We start from the raw sequence: 18,675 nt of genomic DNA on the forward strand, positions 1-18,675 counted from the left end.
TGATTTTAATGTCTGCTGCATAAATCTTCAATGTTTAACATCTCAGAAAACTCTATGTAATTTAAGGTTACATTGATCTTTACTCACAGAAAATGGGAGCAAGATTCAGGTAAGATGTTCTGTCATTACTTGATATCTTTTTGCTAAAATTTGGGTGTTTTTGTTTGTTTTAGAAAAGCAAAACTCTGCTTCTAGTAGTTCATACTCCAGTGTATCACTTCCACTCTTTCCTAACCATTCCATGGAACAGCTTGTTTTGCTTTGCAAAGCCTTGATGTGCAACTTTATGGGCTATTTTTCATTTCTTTCTATTTTTTCTATCCCTTTCCATCAGAATTTCAGGTGCAGAAGCCTGGAGAACGCCATAAAAGATAGGAATATACACCCTGAGTGTGAGATTATGTTCAGGCAGAGCTGTTATCCATCTTCATGGAGCTCTGCTGGATATGTTCAGACCATGGGTAGGCTCGGCCTAGGCAGAGATGTCTCATTGCAGGGTCAGGATTTAAGGCTCTGACTTCCTCCCAGGCTCTTCTGTGGTACTTGGAAAGCCCAAAATTACAGTGAATTCCTTGGTTTCCATTCTACTGCAGAGAAATGGATTCTCCTTTTCTGAGGACACAGTAGTAAAAAGACATCTTCATTTTTCTGGCCACCTTCTGAAATCCAGTCTGATGATGCAATTCCTCAGAGCAGAATGATTTTCACTTTGTTAAATTGATTGCTGTGGGATTGTCCAGCCTGGAGAAGAGAAGCTTTGGGCTGACCTGATTGTGGCCTTCCAGGACCTGAAGGAGCTCCAAGAAAGATGGAGAAAGACTATTTGCAAGGGATGGAGTGACAGGACAAGGGGGAATGGCTTCAAAGTGACAGAGACTAGGATTAGATGGGATATTGGGAATAAATTCTTGGCTGTGAGGGTGGTGAGACCCTGGCCCAGGTTGCCCAGAGAAGCTGTGGCTGCCCCTGGATCCCTGGAAGTGTCCAAGGCCAGATTGGACTGAGCTTAGAGCAACCTGGGCTAGTAGAAGGTGTCCCTATTCCATGGATGGAACTGGATCTTTAAAGTCCCTTTCAACCCTCACCATTCTATGATCCTGTGTTTACCATAGTGCTTAACACAATAATTGGAATATTTAAAGTCGAGACCTCGCTACATGAGGGGAAAATGACTTATTTGGGCTTTATATGATGACGAATTGTTTCTGCAACTGGTCAGGTAAATCAGGTTTATGGAACATCAGCAGAACAAACCAATTTACAGCTCTCAATCTTCTCCTCAGAGAGACCCACAGATAAAACCTCCAGACCCACAGTGTATTCAAGCCCAGAATGACATTTCAGTGTTCCAGCCTCTTGTGAGAGGGTTCATCCTCTCTGAGGATCCCATTAAATCACACCTGCCTTTTCCACATCATTCCATACTTGCTTACAACCTGGCCTTGTGAAAAGTATAATTTACCTTCTACTTATCTAGAAACTTTATAATTCAGTTTTAATAGACTGTTTGTGTTTCTGCTAGTGAAGGAAGTTGCTGATGTGTGTAATTTCCAGAAACATCCCTTATTACTCTTTTTTTTTTTCTCTTCATGTAAAATGAAGGAAAAAAATATTTTCCCTCTTACATTTTCTTGTCTTCTCATTTTTATGAAAACTGGTCTTTTAAAGCTTGATGTTGCTCTTCAACGTGTCGACAGTCACTGGTATTTTGTGTCTTTCTCATAATCCTTCCTTGGGAGTTTTTGCACTAAAATTAGGACAAATGTCCAAATTTTCCAAGCTACCAAGATTTTCTGATCCTGTTTAAGGTGTGGGTGATGAGAAGCTTTGGAAACCAGGCCCTGGGTGTTTTAATAGAGTCATTATCCCTGGATGTTGTCACAACAGCCAGACCCTTTCAGTGCTTCGGATCCAAATGGAAAATCACATCCCAAATTACAATAAATGGGGATTCATGCAATTATCAGCACAGAAGGCACTTCAGTTGCCACGCTCTTTTAGTCCTGTTTTTCTCAGCTGAGCCTGTCAACAAGGGGACTAATTAATGATTTTTCTAATATGGACACCTGCCCATGAGGAGCCACCAATTCTTTGTCTATAGAGAAAACTAAGGTAATTACCTTTTTTTTTCTACTGCTCAGATCCTCAAAAGAGAGGTTTTTCTCACATTATCAGACAGGCATGAGACCTCTAGCACTTCTGGATAATTTTAAGTTTTATACTTAGGGGAGGTTCCTTTTTGAGTTTTTTTGTTTTGGGTTTTTTTTCCTGTTTATGGTCTCTATTCCACCTTATCCGAAAGGTCATCTCATTTCCAAAATCCCTCCTTTTGTGATTTTAGGAGAATTTTAGATTCAAGGACAAAGAAATTACTAAACTGGTCCAGAAAATTACTTTATTATACTCAAACACATAATTAAAAGTAGTCAAGAACCACTGGATTTATCACATCACAGCTCCACTTCCAGAAAATGTGCACAGAATTTTAACTCTAACACTTTATAATTATCTCATAATTCCTTGTCTGTAAAGAAACACCCCCCTGCACCTTTTGAGGGAATAAATTCTGTCTTACTTTGAGACCTTTCAATGAATTCTTTGGCACAACTTTTATAATTATGATTTTAATCCCTTTCTTCTTTTTCCCTAACACAATGCAGCATGTTCCTTATTACACATTCTATGCAGTATCTCCATTACTGAAAGTCTTGAAGACCATCTGAGCTGAATTAGAGAAACTGGGAAGAGCCACAAACCATGAACCTACTCCCTGCTCTGTCTCCTTCTCCGATCCCCTTCTTGGCGGATGCAGAGCCAAATAAAACCTTCCCTGTGTTTTACTTGTACATTTTGTTGAAATGCATAGTGATTTAAACCTGATTTCTTTGCTGTTTTCTGAATCCGAAGGTCTCTGACCTACAGAATGTGTTGTACTTGAAATATGTAGCTTTTCCTTCACTGCTCTTTTCCTTCTTGTTCCTGCTGCTGATTTTAGTGAGCCAGAATTTTGGACTCCTCCTTCAGGGCCTGTTCTACCAAGCATTGAGTGGTCCTTTATTCTTCAAGAGATTGGCAGGGCTGCTTTCTGTGGGAAGAAACATCAGACTTTGGTTTTCTGTAATTAGTCCAAAGGAAATCACTTTCTTTTGGGCAGAACCAGCTCATGCCTGGGTTGGAAGGGACCTCAAAGGTCATCTCATTCCAAACCCCCCTGCCATGGGCAGGGACACCTTCCACTAGACCAGGTTGCTCCAAGCCCTGTCCAACCTGGCCTTGGACACTTCCAGGGATCCAGGGGCAGCCACAGTTTCTCTGGGCAACCTGTGCCAGTGACTCCCCACCCTCACAGGGAAGAATTTTTTCCTAATATCCCATCTAACCCTGCTCACCGTCAGTTTGAAGCCATTCCAGTTGTCCTGTCCCTCCATCCCTTGTCCCAGTCCCTCTCCAGCTCTCTTGGAGCCCCTTTAGGCCCTGGAAGGGGCTCTCAGGTCTCTCTGGAGGCTTCTCTTCTCCAGGTGAACACCCCCAGCTCTCCCAGCCTGGCTCCATGGCAGAGATGCTCCAGCCCTGGGATCAGCTTAGTGGCCTCCTGTGGACTTGCTCCAACAGATCCAACAGATCCATCTTTCTTGTGTTGAGGGCCCCAGAGCCAGACACAGCCCTGAAGGTGGGGGAACAATGGGGGAAATGCCAGACTGGGGGAGGAAATATCATGTAGGGGTAGAAATGCTTGAGGGATCTCAAAGGCCTGGAAAGGCAGGGGAACCCCATCATGTAAAGAGGGGAGGGCTGCACAGGAAAGGGCAGATCCAGGCTGGGATTGGAGGCAGGATGGCTGTGTCAGCAGGGCAGGATCTGCTGAAGGGTCTAGAAGCAGGGGAAGGGTCTGGAGAACATGTCCTGTGAGGAGCAGCTGAGGGGGCTGGGGGGGTTTATCTGGAGAAGAGGAGGCTCAGGGGGGACCTCATTGCTCTCCCCAACTCCCTGACAGGAGGGGGCACGGAGGGGGGTCGGGCTCTGTTGCCATGTCCAAGGGAAAGGAGGAGAGGGAATGGCCTCAAACTGCACCAGGGGAGGCTCAGATTAGAGATTAAAAACAATTTTTCCCTGCAGGAGTGGTCAGGCCTTGCAATAAGTGTCCCAGGGAGGTGGTGGAATCCCTGTGTCTAGGAGTGTCCCAGAGGTGTCTGGATGTGTCCCTTGGGGACATGGATTGGGGGTGACTGTGGTGGTGCTGGGTGAGGGTGGCACTGGATGATCCTGAAGGTCTCAGCAAACCTTGATGACTCCATGATTCCGTGATGTCCCAGAGGAGCCAGTCACCTGCTGGGAAGCACTTCCCCAGTTTGGCCACGGTGCTGAGTTTTGTTTGGCACCTGAACAGGTACCTGTGTGAGATGTTCTGTGTGAGGGGCACCCACCTCCTCAGATCTATCTCAGCAGACTGGACACTGTCTGGTGGGTTAGTGTGGGACGTCTGAGGAAAAGCTGAAACGAATCAGCTTTTGGAATTTAACTTTAGGCCTTGAATGCCCCAAAGGCTTCCACTTGTTGGGTGGAAGGGCATGAAAACAGCTTAATGGGGAGGAGACCTGAATAAAATCACTCCAGAAATGAGATAATGTTTCAAGCAGATTACATGGACGTGTGCAACATGGGCATACAAGTCATTTTTGGGGGTTTTTTTTAGGGCTTTTTTTTTCCCCAGCCAAAACACTGGCACTTAGATGGATGAATCACTGCTCTTATCTGACAGTGCTGAAGGAAAATCTAAACTGGTGACTTCTTCTTTGCACTTTAATGGAGACACTACAGCAAAGACTGGAATTTGATGTGACTGAAAGAACAAGGTCTAATCTCTTATGTTGGGAGGCACTGATGTTAACACCTTTTTTTGAGCAACTTCTGTATTGTTGTGGCTTTTTAAAAAATTTAAAATGCAATATATTTATGAATAACATCAGGGCTGCCTCTTTTTAATTCTGTTTTTCTACTGAAATAAGTCTATTGTGACTATGGTGCCATCTCCCCCCTCTTCTAACAGCATTTCTACAGTTTTGAGATCGCTTTCAACCACATTTATCAGAGTAGTTAAAGGTTTCAATCCAATTATTCTATTTCAATTTTATTTCAATTTCAATTTCATTATTTTTTTGGTATTTCTTTTTTAAATTGGCAGCTGAGGAGGGGCCTTTGGTACAAGGCAGTGGAGAATTCACACGGGACAGTTCCATGGAATTTGTGCCTTCTGTTGCTCCAAAAAAATCGCCCACAGATGGTGGAGAATATGCACCTTCAGGGCCTCAAACAGTGATAATTCTGTGATTCATTAAACTTAAGTATCTTCCCTGAAGGTTTTGGTGAGCTGTGAGAGTCAATACATTTACCCCTGGGGCCCAATTTCAGCTCTAGATTAATAGTTGTCTTTGGTGTATTTGGTTAAGTTATAAATTTTTAAGTCTGGGCTAAAATTTTTAATCAGGGAACAATTTATATTTAAATGTATTGCACAGTTCTTTGTTTCTGTGCAGTTCTTTGTATTTCTCATTTTACTGCTACCAAGTTGTGTCCTCCTTACTCCAGAAGGGGCAGGAATAACTCACTGTGTAACTCTCCTGACTAAAATGGATTGTTTTAATTTTATTTTTTTAAGTGGATTTCAGAATTACAGGGAATCTCAGAATTAAGGGATCTCAGAATTTACATCACCCATGAAAAATGAGGTTGATTTCTCATCGTATCCACCCCCAAGTTGTTCAGTAGTAGAACGAGAGCACCAGTTTGATATAAAAAATGCATTAATTAATCAATCCATTTCAGAACTTAGTTTAATACTGTTTTCTCCCTTCTGTAACAGTATAAATTCCTTTTTTCCAGTACCTCCTGAGATGACCTTCTGCTGGTTGCACAAAGCACATTCAGTGCTGTATTTTTGGCTAAGCTGAAAATTATTGGTGGTCTAGGATCCTTGACAAGGTCTGTCCAGCTGCTTTCCAGCTTTCAACATGGATTAAGGCAGGAACAGTGCAAGGAAAGCAACTGCACACCTGTTAAAGCAGCTGGTTCAATGCCACACAAATCGTTCCTTGGTGGCACGATGGAGAAGGGCAGGAGGACCTGCATGGATAAAACACTTCCATTATGGATAAAATACTTCCATTATGGATAAAATACTTCCATTATGGATAAAATACTTCCATTATGGATGGCTACTCCCGAAATGAAAAACCTCCATGAAATTATTAAGAGCAGGTGCAGATGGATGAAAGAACGGATGAGGAGAGGCAGGGAACACACCTCAGGGGTTCTCTCCCCTGGTGTTTCTACCAGTACAGAAAGACCAGTCCAGACTGGATCAGAACTAGCAAAGGGTGAATTATTCTTTTACATCAGTTTTGGGCTTTTTCTGCTCATTGGGACAGCTCAAGACAGATTGTGTGATGACAATCTTATGTGTGCTGTTTGAATATAAAATAGGGATGGGATCCAGCAGCATGTGTGTACATGGTGCAGAACAAAATGTTCTGTAAACCTTGACAGAAAAGTGTGTGTCCTTGCCAGAAATACACACCCTTGAAAGACATAAAAAGCTGTTAATATGTGTGTAGTCTATCAGGAGTGGAAATTGAGAGAGGGAGGTGAGATTTTGTGGCCTCTATTGCCGTTTATCACTTTCTTCAAAGGGACTGTAACCCCTGAAAACACCCAGTCTCCTTCTAGGAGAACCCAGGTTGAACTGCTGAGCATCCCGAGGGGAATTCATTCATCTTTCTGCCAGGCCTTGTGAATTATTTAACCCCTTCGGGGCTGCTCAGAAGGATTTTTGGTTTAACCTTGAAGGTTGCACTGATTGGAAAAGGCACCTTCTATTACCTTCTCTTTGTGGTTTCTTTTTTGCTGTTCTTTCACACCCTGAACTGTGTAAATTATAAAAATCATGGACCTGCCTGGACCACACATGGAAAATTCACCTGGGTGGGTGCTGACACTGAGAAATGAAGGGGAGTGGATGTCCAGACAGCTCTGAAGGTATTTTGTGGTACATATATAGTTATTTTGGCAGCTAAATACCCTAAAAAAACAACTGGCCCTCTTTTTTTTTTTTTTTTTTTTTTCCTGGAAAACAGTAAAGATATGCAGAATAAACTACTCCAAAAGATAATGTATAAGTACCATGGAAAGGTTGCATTGCTACTCTTGTTAGCACTAGAAATATTAATTCTTCAAAACCAGATTTGTTATCTATGCCACGAGTAACACCAAGTGTTGAAAAATGGGTTTGAAATATGTTTTGAGAGGTTACCAGGATGTTGTTGCACTATGTGTGCTACAGATTTTACTTTAATAGCTATGTTTACATGAAAATCTCTATGCATCTATAAGAATGCTTCACATTTTAGTGGGAATGAGCTGCTGGAGTCGTACTAAGAGCTATCACTTCTGTGGCAACTTTATGTGTCCCCAGTGAAATGAGGTGGAATATTACAGAATTTATTAGAGGGGATGTGTCTATCCCAGGATATCCTGTTAGGACACCTATGGCACCAAACTGTCACACCTCTGACTAGTGTAAAAATAACCAATAAAAATGATTATGCAGTTTTAACAAATGTCCTTTGCTGTTACACTTCAGTGTTTCCTGAATTCCTGTGTTCCTCATTCCTCATCAACTGCCCAAAAGTGTCCCCTGTATTCTTCTTGTTTGTTGAAAAATCATTAGGTTAAAACATTGATTTTTTTTTTCTTTTTTTCTAATTTAGTTGTGGCAAATATCAGCAATGCTTCCTACTAAGCAAAGGTTTCAGAAGTAAAATGGGCTTTTGGAATATCCATTTTATTTTTGCCCCAAAGTCATCTCTTTAGGCTCTGAGCCAAATATCTGAACTGGCTGGAATAGAAACCAATCTATAGAGCTTTACCATGAATGCCCTGAGGTGTTCAATTGTGTCTAAAAATAAATGAACTGATTTGGATTATGGACAAATCATTGGATTTGGATAAAATAGGGACCTGTACTTTTCCAAATTTTGTTTCTGGGGCTTTTTTTAAGAACCCTAGTCCAAAGGCAACTGCGCTGAGACCTGTCTTCTATCCCCCCCAAAAATTGATATCATTCTTCTAATCAGAAAAAGGGAAACCAGTGCTATGAAAGACACTAATTCTTTTCTCTTTATGGATGCAGAGAGAACCAAAGTGCTGGAACTCACTAGAGAAGTTTATTTGATTTTGTTTTAAACAAATAGATTTTAAAGCATCTAAAAACAATCTGGAAAACTACCTATTTGCATTTTTCCTCATTTTTTTCTTTGGGGAGACCTATTTTGTAAATTATCCTTTTTTTTTGTTTAAGAACTCCTGGTGCTTTATGAACATTTTTTGCAAAGTTCCCATGTCTTTGAAAGGAGGAGTTTGACATGGGTGGTGACTTCATGTTTAAGAGTGTTTTCTGTGCAGATTTTTAAAGTCTGTGAGGGCAAATCACTTTACCAAGTGAGATATATATTTTCCTTTGGTCAACATTATGATACATCACCTCAGAATACAAATTGCTTCTTGGTTTCAAAGGGGGAAATCTCTTCCTTTTTGTTCTAGAGTCTCTTGTGGTTTTATTCTTCTTAAAAATTTTTGTTCCTTCTGACTTTTCTTGCTTTTGCATCTTTTCCCCCCCCATGTACTTATTTCTTTTTCAGGAAGAAAAAAGGATTAATAATCAGAATTAGCTCATTGATTAAAAAGAAAATATATGTAAAATAATGCCTAAAGAGTTAATCTGAATAAATTTAAGGCAATGGTATGAGTTAACCTGAAGGAGACACCCACAAAATCAATGACAATCTAAAATCAGTTATTTCCTTTACCTAGAATCCATCCTGTAAAGACCAACTATTATTGATCCTGTCTATTCTCCTGTCAGGATCATCTTAGTTTTCTGCACATGCTGCATGTTTATAAGACAGTTTTTGGATTCAGGCATTAACCAACTGCTAGATTGAGGAATAATAATTAAAAAAAATAGATTCAGATTGACTCCTGCATCTGATTTTCCTTTTCTTGGTCATTGGGAAGGCTGGTTTTTTTCCCATCTGGCCCAATTTGTGCTCTTGTGAGTTTGCCCATGTTTTTTTTTTTTTTCTGGCTGGAGCTGAGGGTCTGCTTTTATTTGATTAGAACTGGAGAACAGAGGATTACATCTGACTTGCCTGGCATGTGGAATTCCAGCATTCCAGGTGTTCAAATCATTTCCTATTGCACCAGCACCCACTAATTTCCCTTCCTTCATCCAGCAGGCTGAAGAGGGAATTAAAAGTTGACAGAGTCCATGACTTTTAACTAACTCATGTGACAACAGGCCTGGCTTGATAAGTAATTTTGACAAATCCTTGTCCTCTGCCAACTAATCCCCTTTTTGTGGGCAAAGAACATGCATTTTATGGCTTAGAATTGCTGTAGTAATGGAAAGAAGATACGTTTTTCAGCCTGGGTGGTTTCTCATGTGTCAGTTCTCTTGCTGCCTGCAGAATTAAGACCAAAATAAACTGTGTTCTGTGGGTTTTTTTTTTTTTACTTATGGATGAGGGAGTTCGTCTTTTTTTTTTTTTTTCCTGGGTGTTAACATATTATATTATGCTTCTTCTCCAAGTCTAATCTGCTGACTCAGAATACAAGGGAGTAAACAGATGTTGCAGGGGTAGGCTTTTATTTATTTATGTTTTGGGGGAAAAGGTGTGGTTGCTCTGAAGCAGCTCAGGCAGGAAAGGCCCCAGACACTTTGAACTTGCACATTTAACAAGATGTAAAAAGCAGGAGGAGAGGCTGGAAATTAAAGGTTTTATTCTTCATGCTCCTATGTGGGCTGCAAATAACCTTTCAAACCAGATTTGTGTTGGTTTTTTTTGTTTTAATACGAAATCAAGGCAGCAAGTTCTGTAGTCAGCTCTGTCATAACTTTTATAGAGTGACCTCAGGAACAGACACAGACTTTGCTGTAGGTCAGCCCACACCAGGAGACTGAGGAGAATATTTATTGGCTAAGAACTAAGCAAATGTCCTACAAATGGCCAAAGAATCAAAAAGAAGCATCTGTGGAATCTAAGGGTTAACATATAATCCAATTACGGATTTTTTGTTCTCCACAAACACTTTAGCACCAAACCAGTCAAGATTTTGAGTTAAAAGAAGTTCTCAAATAAGTTTAATTCACTTATAGGGTTATGAGCTTTCAGTTCTTACAAGTCACCAAGTAAGGGCTACCTGAACAGTGTGGTATCATTATTGAGTGCAGGATTGGCTTTGTGCACAAGAAGATTAGACAACAGAATTCCAAAACCACTATTTTCTTGCAGCTTGGTCTGGCCAGAGCTCAGGCTACTGAGTTGAGATGGGTATGGCTGAGGAGATGGGGCTAAATTCACAGAATCCCAGAATAGCTGAGTCTGGAAGGTATCTCTGAAGGCTGTCTGGTCTAACCCACAGATCAAGCAGAGCCACCTAGACCTGGTTGCTCCAGACTGTGTTCAGGTGGTGTTTCAATATCTCCAAGGATGGAAGATGCCTTGACCTCCCTGTGCCAGTTCCCAGCCACCCTCACAGCAAAAAAGTGTTTCCAGACCTCCAGACAAAGCATCCTGTGTTCCAGGTTGTGCCCTGTCACTGGCCACCTCTGGAAAGCACCTGAATCCATCCCCTCTGCACTATTTCTTCAGGTGTTTCTATACATTGATAAAATCCCCCCTGAGTTTTCCCTCCTCCGGGAAGAGGTGCTCCAGTCCCTTGATCACCTTTGCAACCCTTCATTGGACCCTTTCCAGCGTGTCCATGTCTTTCTAGCCCTGGACAGCAAACTCCAGGTGTGTCTCACCAGTGCTGAGTAAAGGGGAGTTCCTCTCATTTCTCCTCTTTCACCCAGCAGTGCCAGGAGCAGCAGCAAGCACAGTTCACCACAGCTTTCCCCAAGGCCCCTCTCTACCAGCTTTTCCATTTATCCTCCTGAGATCTGAAGGAGCTTTCATCCAGCTCTCCATTTTGGAGCAGTAACCTCTGACTCCTTGACCCAGAGCAGCTCTGAGCTGACTCTGGTGTGGCAGAGCACAGAACATCCAGCCCTGGCTCACAGCAGACATTGGCTCCCCGTCATATTTACACTCCACACACTCAGAGCTGATCCAGGGCCCCTTGAAACCAGTGGGAGGCTTTCTCTTGGCTTCAATGGGACCTTGATCAGGCCCTTAATTAGTTATACTTCCATTATTGCTCAGCAGGAGCCTGAAGGCAGAACCTTTTACATTCCTGCCTCTTTTTTTTATGTTTGGGAACACTCCTGTTATTGAAACACGATGTGACGAAACTCCCTAAGGTACAGTAAAAAGGGATTTTTTTTCCCCCTTTCTTGGTTTCACAGAAATCTACAGTTCCTTTTGTTTTCCCTTTGTTTGTTCCCTCCTACAGTAAGCACATTAATTACCTGCTCTTTCAGCCTTTCTACTTTCAGTTACAGTAACCTTAAAGGAAAGGACTGCTGACGAGAGGGATTCAGGATCCAGAATCCTGCTGCTAAAAGCAGCTCAATATATAAAACCCTGAGAGTGATATGGGTTCTGTTACCCCACTTGGAGAAGTTACACTGAGACTTCTGAGCCTAAAATTTCTAGTGCAAGCCTGTGGGTGTTTGGAGTGCAACTCAGGCTAGAAAGTTCTAGCAGAGTACAATCTGCATCGCTGCAATCCCACACAGCTCTGCAAAGCCAGCTCCAGGAGTAGGGATTATTTCTGAAAAAAGGTTTGGAAAGGCAGAGGTGAAGACACCCTAAACTGCACTGAAACAAATCATTTCAGATGTACGTCATGATATACATCATAAGATTCAGGCTGATGGGGATTTTTGTCTTCTCATCAGTTGGACTCCAGCCACCTCTAAGTCAAACATCTGCTTCAGTGGTTCATCCTGTCTGACACTGCAGGCAATTGGGAAGAAAGATGGCACAGGGAATCATCCTCTGGAGATATCTGTCGCCTTTAATTGGTTAGAAAAGGTATCCAGACAGGGGGCCTACCCTAGAAATTCAAGTTCTTAATAAGACAAAGTCCTTCTCCCCTTCACTGGGTGCAGTAAATATTTTCCATATGTCCGGTTCTGGGCCCTCATGGAAGAGAGACATGGAGAGGCTGGAGTGCGTGCAGGGAAGGGAATGGAGCTGAGGAAGGGGCTGGAGCAGCAGGAGGGGCTGAGGGAGCTGGGGGAGCTCAGCCTGGAGAAAAGGAGGCTCAGGGGGGACCTTCTGGCTCTGCAACCCCCTGACAGGAGGGGGGAGCCAGGGGGGGTCGGGCTGTGCTGCCAGGGAACAAGGGACAGGAGGAGAGGGAACGGCCTCCAGCTGTGCCAGGGGAGGCTCAGGTTGGACAGGAGGAGGAATTTCCTGCTGGAAAGGGTGGTGAGGCCTTGTCAGGGGCTGCCCAGGGAGGTTTGGAGTGCCCACCCCTGGAGGTGTCCCAGGAAGGCCTGGCTGTGGCACTCAGTGCTCTGGGCTGGGGGACAAGGTGGGGATGGGGCACAGGGTGGATCCATGGGCTGGGAGGGCTTTTCCAACCTCAGTGATCCTGTGATTCCATGATTCCATGAACTCAAGGCACAGAGTCTTCTCAGTTCTGATCAGAATGGGCAGGGCAGGTCAGGCTGCCCAGGGTAAACTTAGGGACAAATGTGGAGATCCCAGACACCTCTGTCAATAAAGTGAAAACTTGCTGTCTCCATGCCTGGAAAACTCCCAGTCTCTCCCTGGCATTATCAATACTTCAAGGTTGGAGTGCAATGACTGGCAGTGTGTTTCACCCAGAAGGAGCATCACCTCACACCCCAAATCCATCTGCATGGTGGTAGCTGAGGGTGAAAGCAGAGAGGGATCCATCTGGCCCACGATTTATGGGCACTGCATTTTTACTGTCACTTTTCAAAGAGTTATGTTAACACCCACCTCCAGGCTGAGTCCTTGCCTGTGCAGCTCTGTTCTAAAAACATTCCCTTTCCCAGCTGGAGAACCTGCTCCTGTTTTCCCCATCTCTCCAGCTATTCTTTCATGTTGCTGGTGCAGAACAAGACACTTGAAAAACGTCTGCATAATATGTCTGTGGATATCTTTGGGGAAGGTGAGGAGAGGCAAGTGCTGCCTTTGCAGGATGAAGAACTGCTTTAAAAAGAATTTTTATGGCACTGTCTGAATATAGAGTTATAAAATCACAGAATGGTTTGGATGGAAGGGACCTCAAAGATCATCTTGTTCCCACCCCCTGCCATGGGCAGGGACACCTTCCACTAGCCCAGGTTGCTCAGAGCCCCATCCAACCTGGCCTTGGACACTTCCAGGGATGGAGCAGCCACAGCTTCTCTGGACAACCTTTTCCAAGGCCTCACCACCCTCACAGGGAAGAATTTTGGCCACTACTTGAAATTTAAATCTAATCTAAAACTTACACAAAAAGGTATCTTCCGATAATTGGATATAATTTACCTAACAGGCAGATTTTTCATGTGTGCCATATAATACATTTTCAAAGCTCAGACTTAATCTGGCACTTCATCTACCACCCTTTCACTCTGATTCCATATTGCTTGCTTTCCATAAATAATACACTGCTCTTTTTCTTGCTGACTAAGGACAGTAGTTCTAAAGAGAGAACTTCCATGCTGTTCCTTATCTGATAACATCACTGAGGAATCCTAGATGAGAAGGGATAACTTTATATTGTCATTTATTTATATATTTATTGTTCTATTGTTTTCCATCAAGCCTCAACAATTCTACTTCCAATTCTACCACAGTAAATTTTAATATGTACAATTATTGTGCCTAAAACCCACAGGTCTACCTGCACTTTTAGGGTGGAATTGCACTTTGAACTGTGCTAATTGTTTCTTATTATGATGCATGAGCAGGCAGGGGAGAGTCCGGGACAGAAAAGAAGTGGGAGTGTTTCCCCTGACCCACCCTAAATTTTCTGTGTTGTCAATGAGCTCCTTAAAATTTCCCTGATCTTTGAGGGATCTCTCCTCTCCAAACATCCAAAGTCAGACACTAGTTGTTGAATAAGATAAGGAGTCAGAGAAGCTGAGCTCTGATAACTGGCAGAGCTAATCAGGTCATACTCCAACATCTTAGCAGAAAAATGAGGAATTTTAATTGGAAACACATGCTGGGGCTTGGCATCATTTACATTTCCATTATAATGCACATTTGATGGCAGCAGAGTGTTCAACATCCTACAAGAACAAAAGACACAGGGAAAAAAAAAATCTTAGTCATCATCTGGACTTATTAGATTTGCTTCAGCTCAAATTTCTGCAAACTTCAAGATTTTGCAATATTTGCTCCTCAGAGGTGCATTAATTGAGGAGGCAGGAGGATGATCCGTTTAGGAGAACGTGGTGGCCATGTTCCCTTCCCTCAGATTTCCAGTAATTGCTCCAAGGAGAGAGAAAAATCAGTCGGGGCAGTGAAATCCCAAATCTTGTGCCAGAGGAATCCTGTGAGATTTTGAGCCATTAAGGTTATTTTTTCTCTGTTTTTTGCTCTGTGTGTGATGGGATTTCCCCCTCTTTTGTATACACGTTGTGCATGGACTCATTCATTGCTACAGAGCAGGAATGTTAGAGCTGTGTCCTGGCCAGACACACGTGGAATAATTTCCTTTTGAGGAATGCAAGATGGACAACCTGTCCTGCTGCCAGCAGCTGGACTGCTGATTCCAGGCCCTGTTTGAACACTGAATTATCTGTCCCTTTGGATTTACACACACAGCCACAACTGTGCTCACATGCACAAGCACAAATGCACCTCATTCAATCTGCATTTTCATTTTATTACTCTTATTTTCCTTGCTATTCCATGGCAATACTTTTAATGAACTCCTTTCTTCCCTCCTTATTGAATTTCTGAAGAGAAAAGACAATATATGAGGAAGAACTTTGAGCAAAATCCTTCTCTCTACACAGCAAAGTACATTTTTTTTGCATTCTTTATGGTTTACCTCAAGTGGGGTATCTCTAATATATTTGTAAGGGATGTTGTGCTGACAGAACTAGTGGAGAAAATGAGTGATTCACAGTGAAAACTGGTGAGGAAACTTCACTGTTACAGAGCAGGAATGTTAGAGCTGTATCATGACACTTGTTGTGACCAGAAACACGTGGAATAATTTCCTTTTGAGGAATGAAAGATGGACAACCTGTCCTGCTGCCAGCAGCTGGACTGCTGATTCCAGGCCCTGTTTGAACACTGAATTATCTGTCCCTTTGGATTTACACACACAGCCACAACTGTGCTCACATGCACAAGCACAAATGCACCTCGTTCAATCTGCATTTTCATTTTATTACTCTTATTTTCCTTGCTATTCCATGGCAATACTTTTAATGAACTCCTTTCTTCCCTCCTTATTGAATTTCTGAAGAGAAAAGACAATCTGTGGGGAAGGAATTTGAGCAAAATCCTTCTCTCCACACAGCAAAGTGGGGTTTTTTTCCGCATTCCGTGTGTTTTACCTCGAGTGGGGGATCTCCTTGCAAGGGATGTTGTGCTGACAGAACTAGTGGGGAATGTGAGTGATTCACAGTGAAAACTGGTGAGGAAAATTTGCTGTTTGCAGTCAAACAAAGTCCTCCACAGACTTTTGACTACACAACCTTTAATATAGAGAAACAGTTAATAACAGTGCAATGTTGAAGCAGAGGTGTGGAACTGCATGTATAATGGAAATGGGAAGCTTTCATCGTTTTCAGAACTGACAAAAATAGTGGATATTTAAGTACTTCATCTTGGCTTATAATGAGCTGGAATTTCTCTGCACTTACTGAGAACTGAACGTTTTGTGGCTCGAAAAAGCTTCAATTCCTCTAACCTGGAGGTGGATACAGCGAGCTGGGAAACACTGGAGGTGTCCTGGGTTTGGCTGGGATAGGGTTAATTTTCCTCCTAGTAGCTGGTACAGTGTTTTTGGATTTAGTATGGAAAAAATGCACCGAGATTTAGTTGTTGCTGAGCAGTGCTACCCCTAAATCCAAGACTTTTTAGTGTCTCTGCTCTGCCAGTGAGGAGGTTCACAAAAAGCCAGGAGGGCATGATCAGGACAGGTGACCTGGACTGGCCAAACGGATATTCCAAACAAGGGGACATCATTCCCAGGATATAACTGGGGGAGCTGACTGGGAGTGGCTGATGGATGCTCAGGAACAGTCTGGGTGTCAGTCAGTGGGTGGTGAGCAATTGTATTTGTGCATCACTGTCGTGGTTTGAGACCCCCAAAAATCCAATTTCCCAGTCCAAGCCCCCCTCCCACGACTCACCCCAGTGTGAGAGGGGTTTTCCAGACACAACACAAGACTCAATATGGGAGAAAGGGAATTATATTACAATTATTACACAGATAAATATTATAATGTATTATAATATATAATATATAATACATATATATATAATTATAATATATAATATATAATACATAATACATTATAATACATTTCTGTTACTCTCTCTCCTTTTCATTACTATGATTATTATTATCAGTAGTGTCAAAGTATTATTATTATTATTTATTATCATTTATTACTATGGTTATTGTTACTACTACTACTACTACTACTACTACTACTATTATTATTATTATTATTATTATTATTATTATTAAACTGTTCTTATCCCATGAGGTTTAATTTTTCTTTCCAATTCTCCTGCCCATGGATGGGCTGGGAAGGAGTGAGAAAGCACTCACAGGGTACTTAATTGTCAGCTGGGGTTAAAATACGACAGGAGGAGAAGGGAGATTGTTATTGGATATGGATTGATAGGTTAGAAATTATTTTCTTTTAAGCCTGTGGTTTATACCAAAATTAAGCCAGTGTGTCCTGCCTGGAAGTCTCTGCCATATGTGTCTGTATGGAATTATTTGACAATTTAATCCCAGTTCTGTAATTACTCACTGTTTCATTAGTGCTGTAGATATATCTGATGCAGTGGAGGAAGGTGTGTAATGAGAGACAAAGAGGGAAGTTAAAGCCAGAATTCTGGGGAGGGAACTTTTTGCAGGGGCCTGGAGTGACAGGACAAAGGGGGAATGGCCTTAAGCTGAAGGAGGGCAGGGTTAGATGGGATATTGGGAAGGAATTCTTCCCTGTGAGGGTGGGGAGGCCCTGGCACGGGTTTCCCAGAGAAGCTGTGGCTGCCCCTGGATCCCTGGAAGTGTCCAAGACCAGGCTGGACAGGGCTTGAAGCAACCTGGTCTAGTGGAAGGTACCCCTGCCCATGGCAGGGGGTGGCACTGGGTGATCCTTAATGTCCCTTCCAACCCAAACCATTCTCTGATTCTCTGATTCTGGGAATACAAGCACAAATGTTTAGTAATGTTTGCACAACAACCTGTGGGTCCAGCAGACAAGGATGGCATGGATTGACCATTTCTTGAGCTTTCATGACAAGACCAGGAAATCATCTGGAAAAATACACTTTTTCCAAGGACAAGCTGCTTGTCTGGGGTTATGTGGTAATGTCTGCTTTTCCAAGGAGGAAGGTGATATCACCAGACCCCTACTGGTAAAAACAACAGAACAACCTATCTATGAGTCATGTTCTTCCCTCGATTTTCAGGCTCTGCCCCACAAAAAATAGAATTTAAGGTAAAGATTTAACAGACCTGGGAACAAAGCACTGGCTGCTGTTAATGCAGGGGGTTTGTCTGCACAGGTTTGTGGGAAACACGGGATTTTGTGTCATCAGATGCCCAAAGGACTTTGATCCTCTTTGCACCATCTTTCTGTAGATCCACACTCAACCCAGAAGGGAGAAGGAGCCCAAATAAATTACTTAAGTTGCCTTTGAATCATCTGCTTTTAATGAGTGTTCTAAAATACATAACTCTCTTCATTAGACAGCAGTCCCTTCTGTGTCCCTGGGTGACACACTGTTATTTTTTCAACTGGTTAATCATCTATTTTGTTAAGTAAATATATATATTTTGCCTTTGAATCCATTGAAAGTCAAGCTCCAGGCTGGATGGGGCTCTGAGCAACCTGGTCTAGTTGAAGATTCCCTGCTTGTGCCAGGGGGGTTAGAACCAGATGATCTTTAAGGTCCTCCCAACCCAAATAATCCTATGATTCTTTGTTTTGGTATTGAATTATCCATTGGGATAGTCTCCAGCTTTTGGGGGCTTGAAATAATGTAGTTACTCATTTTAATTTTGGATTGAATTTAGATTCAAGTCACGTGAAATCATGCAGTAATCTAAAAATATATCCGTACATGATTCCCAAAGAGATATAAACAGCATAAACAGATACATGACAAATCTAGTGTAGTTTTTAGTGTAGTTTTTCTATATTAATGAAGAGAATGTTCAGTTTTGCTACCTATGTTTAGTAGTTATTCTCCATCCTACACATGTCCAGTGAAAGCTGAAAAAGAGTCACAGCATATCCTCACATCAGGCCCATCTTACCTCGAGTTTGTTCCATAACAATTCTGCCTGAAAACATTTGGAGCAGTTTAGGCAGATATTTCACATATGATTCATAAGGCTCCACTGAGTGTATTCCCTCAAACTGCTTTTTAAGAGCTGTTTTACCCTTTTAAACATCCACTCCTTCCACACACGGAAGGTTGTGTCTGCTGGCAAGAGCAAAGACCCAAA

This window comes from Pipra filicauda, unplaced genomic scaffold (assembly GCF_003945595.2).
Source record: "Pipra filicauda isolate LSUMZ 115617 unplaced genomic scaffold, ASM394559v2 scaffold330_size805480_pilon, whole genome shotgun sequence".
Taxonomy (NCBI): domain Eukaryota; kingdom Metazoa; phylum Chordata; class Aves; order Passeriformes; family Pipridae; genus Pipra; species Pipra filicauda.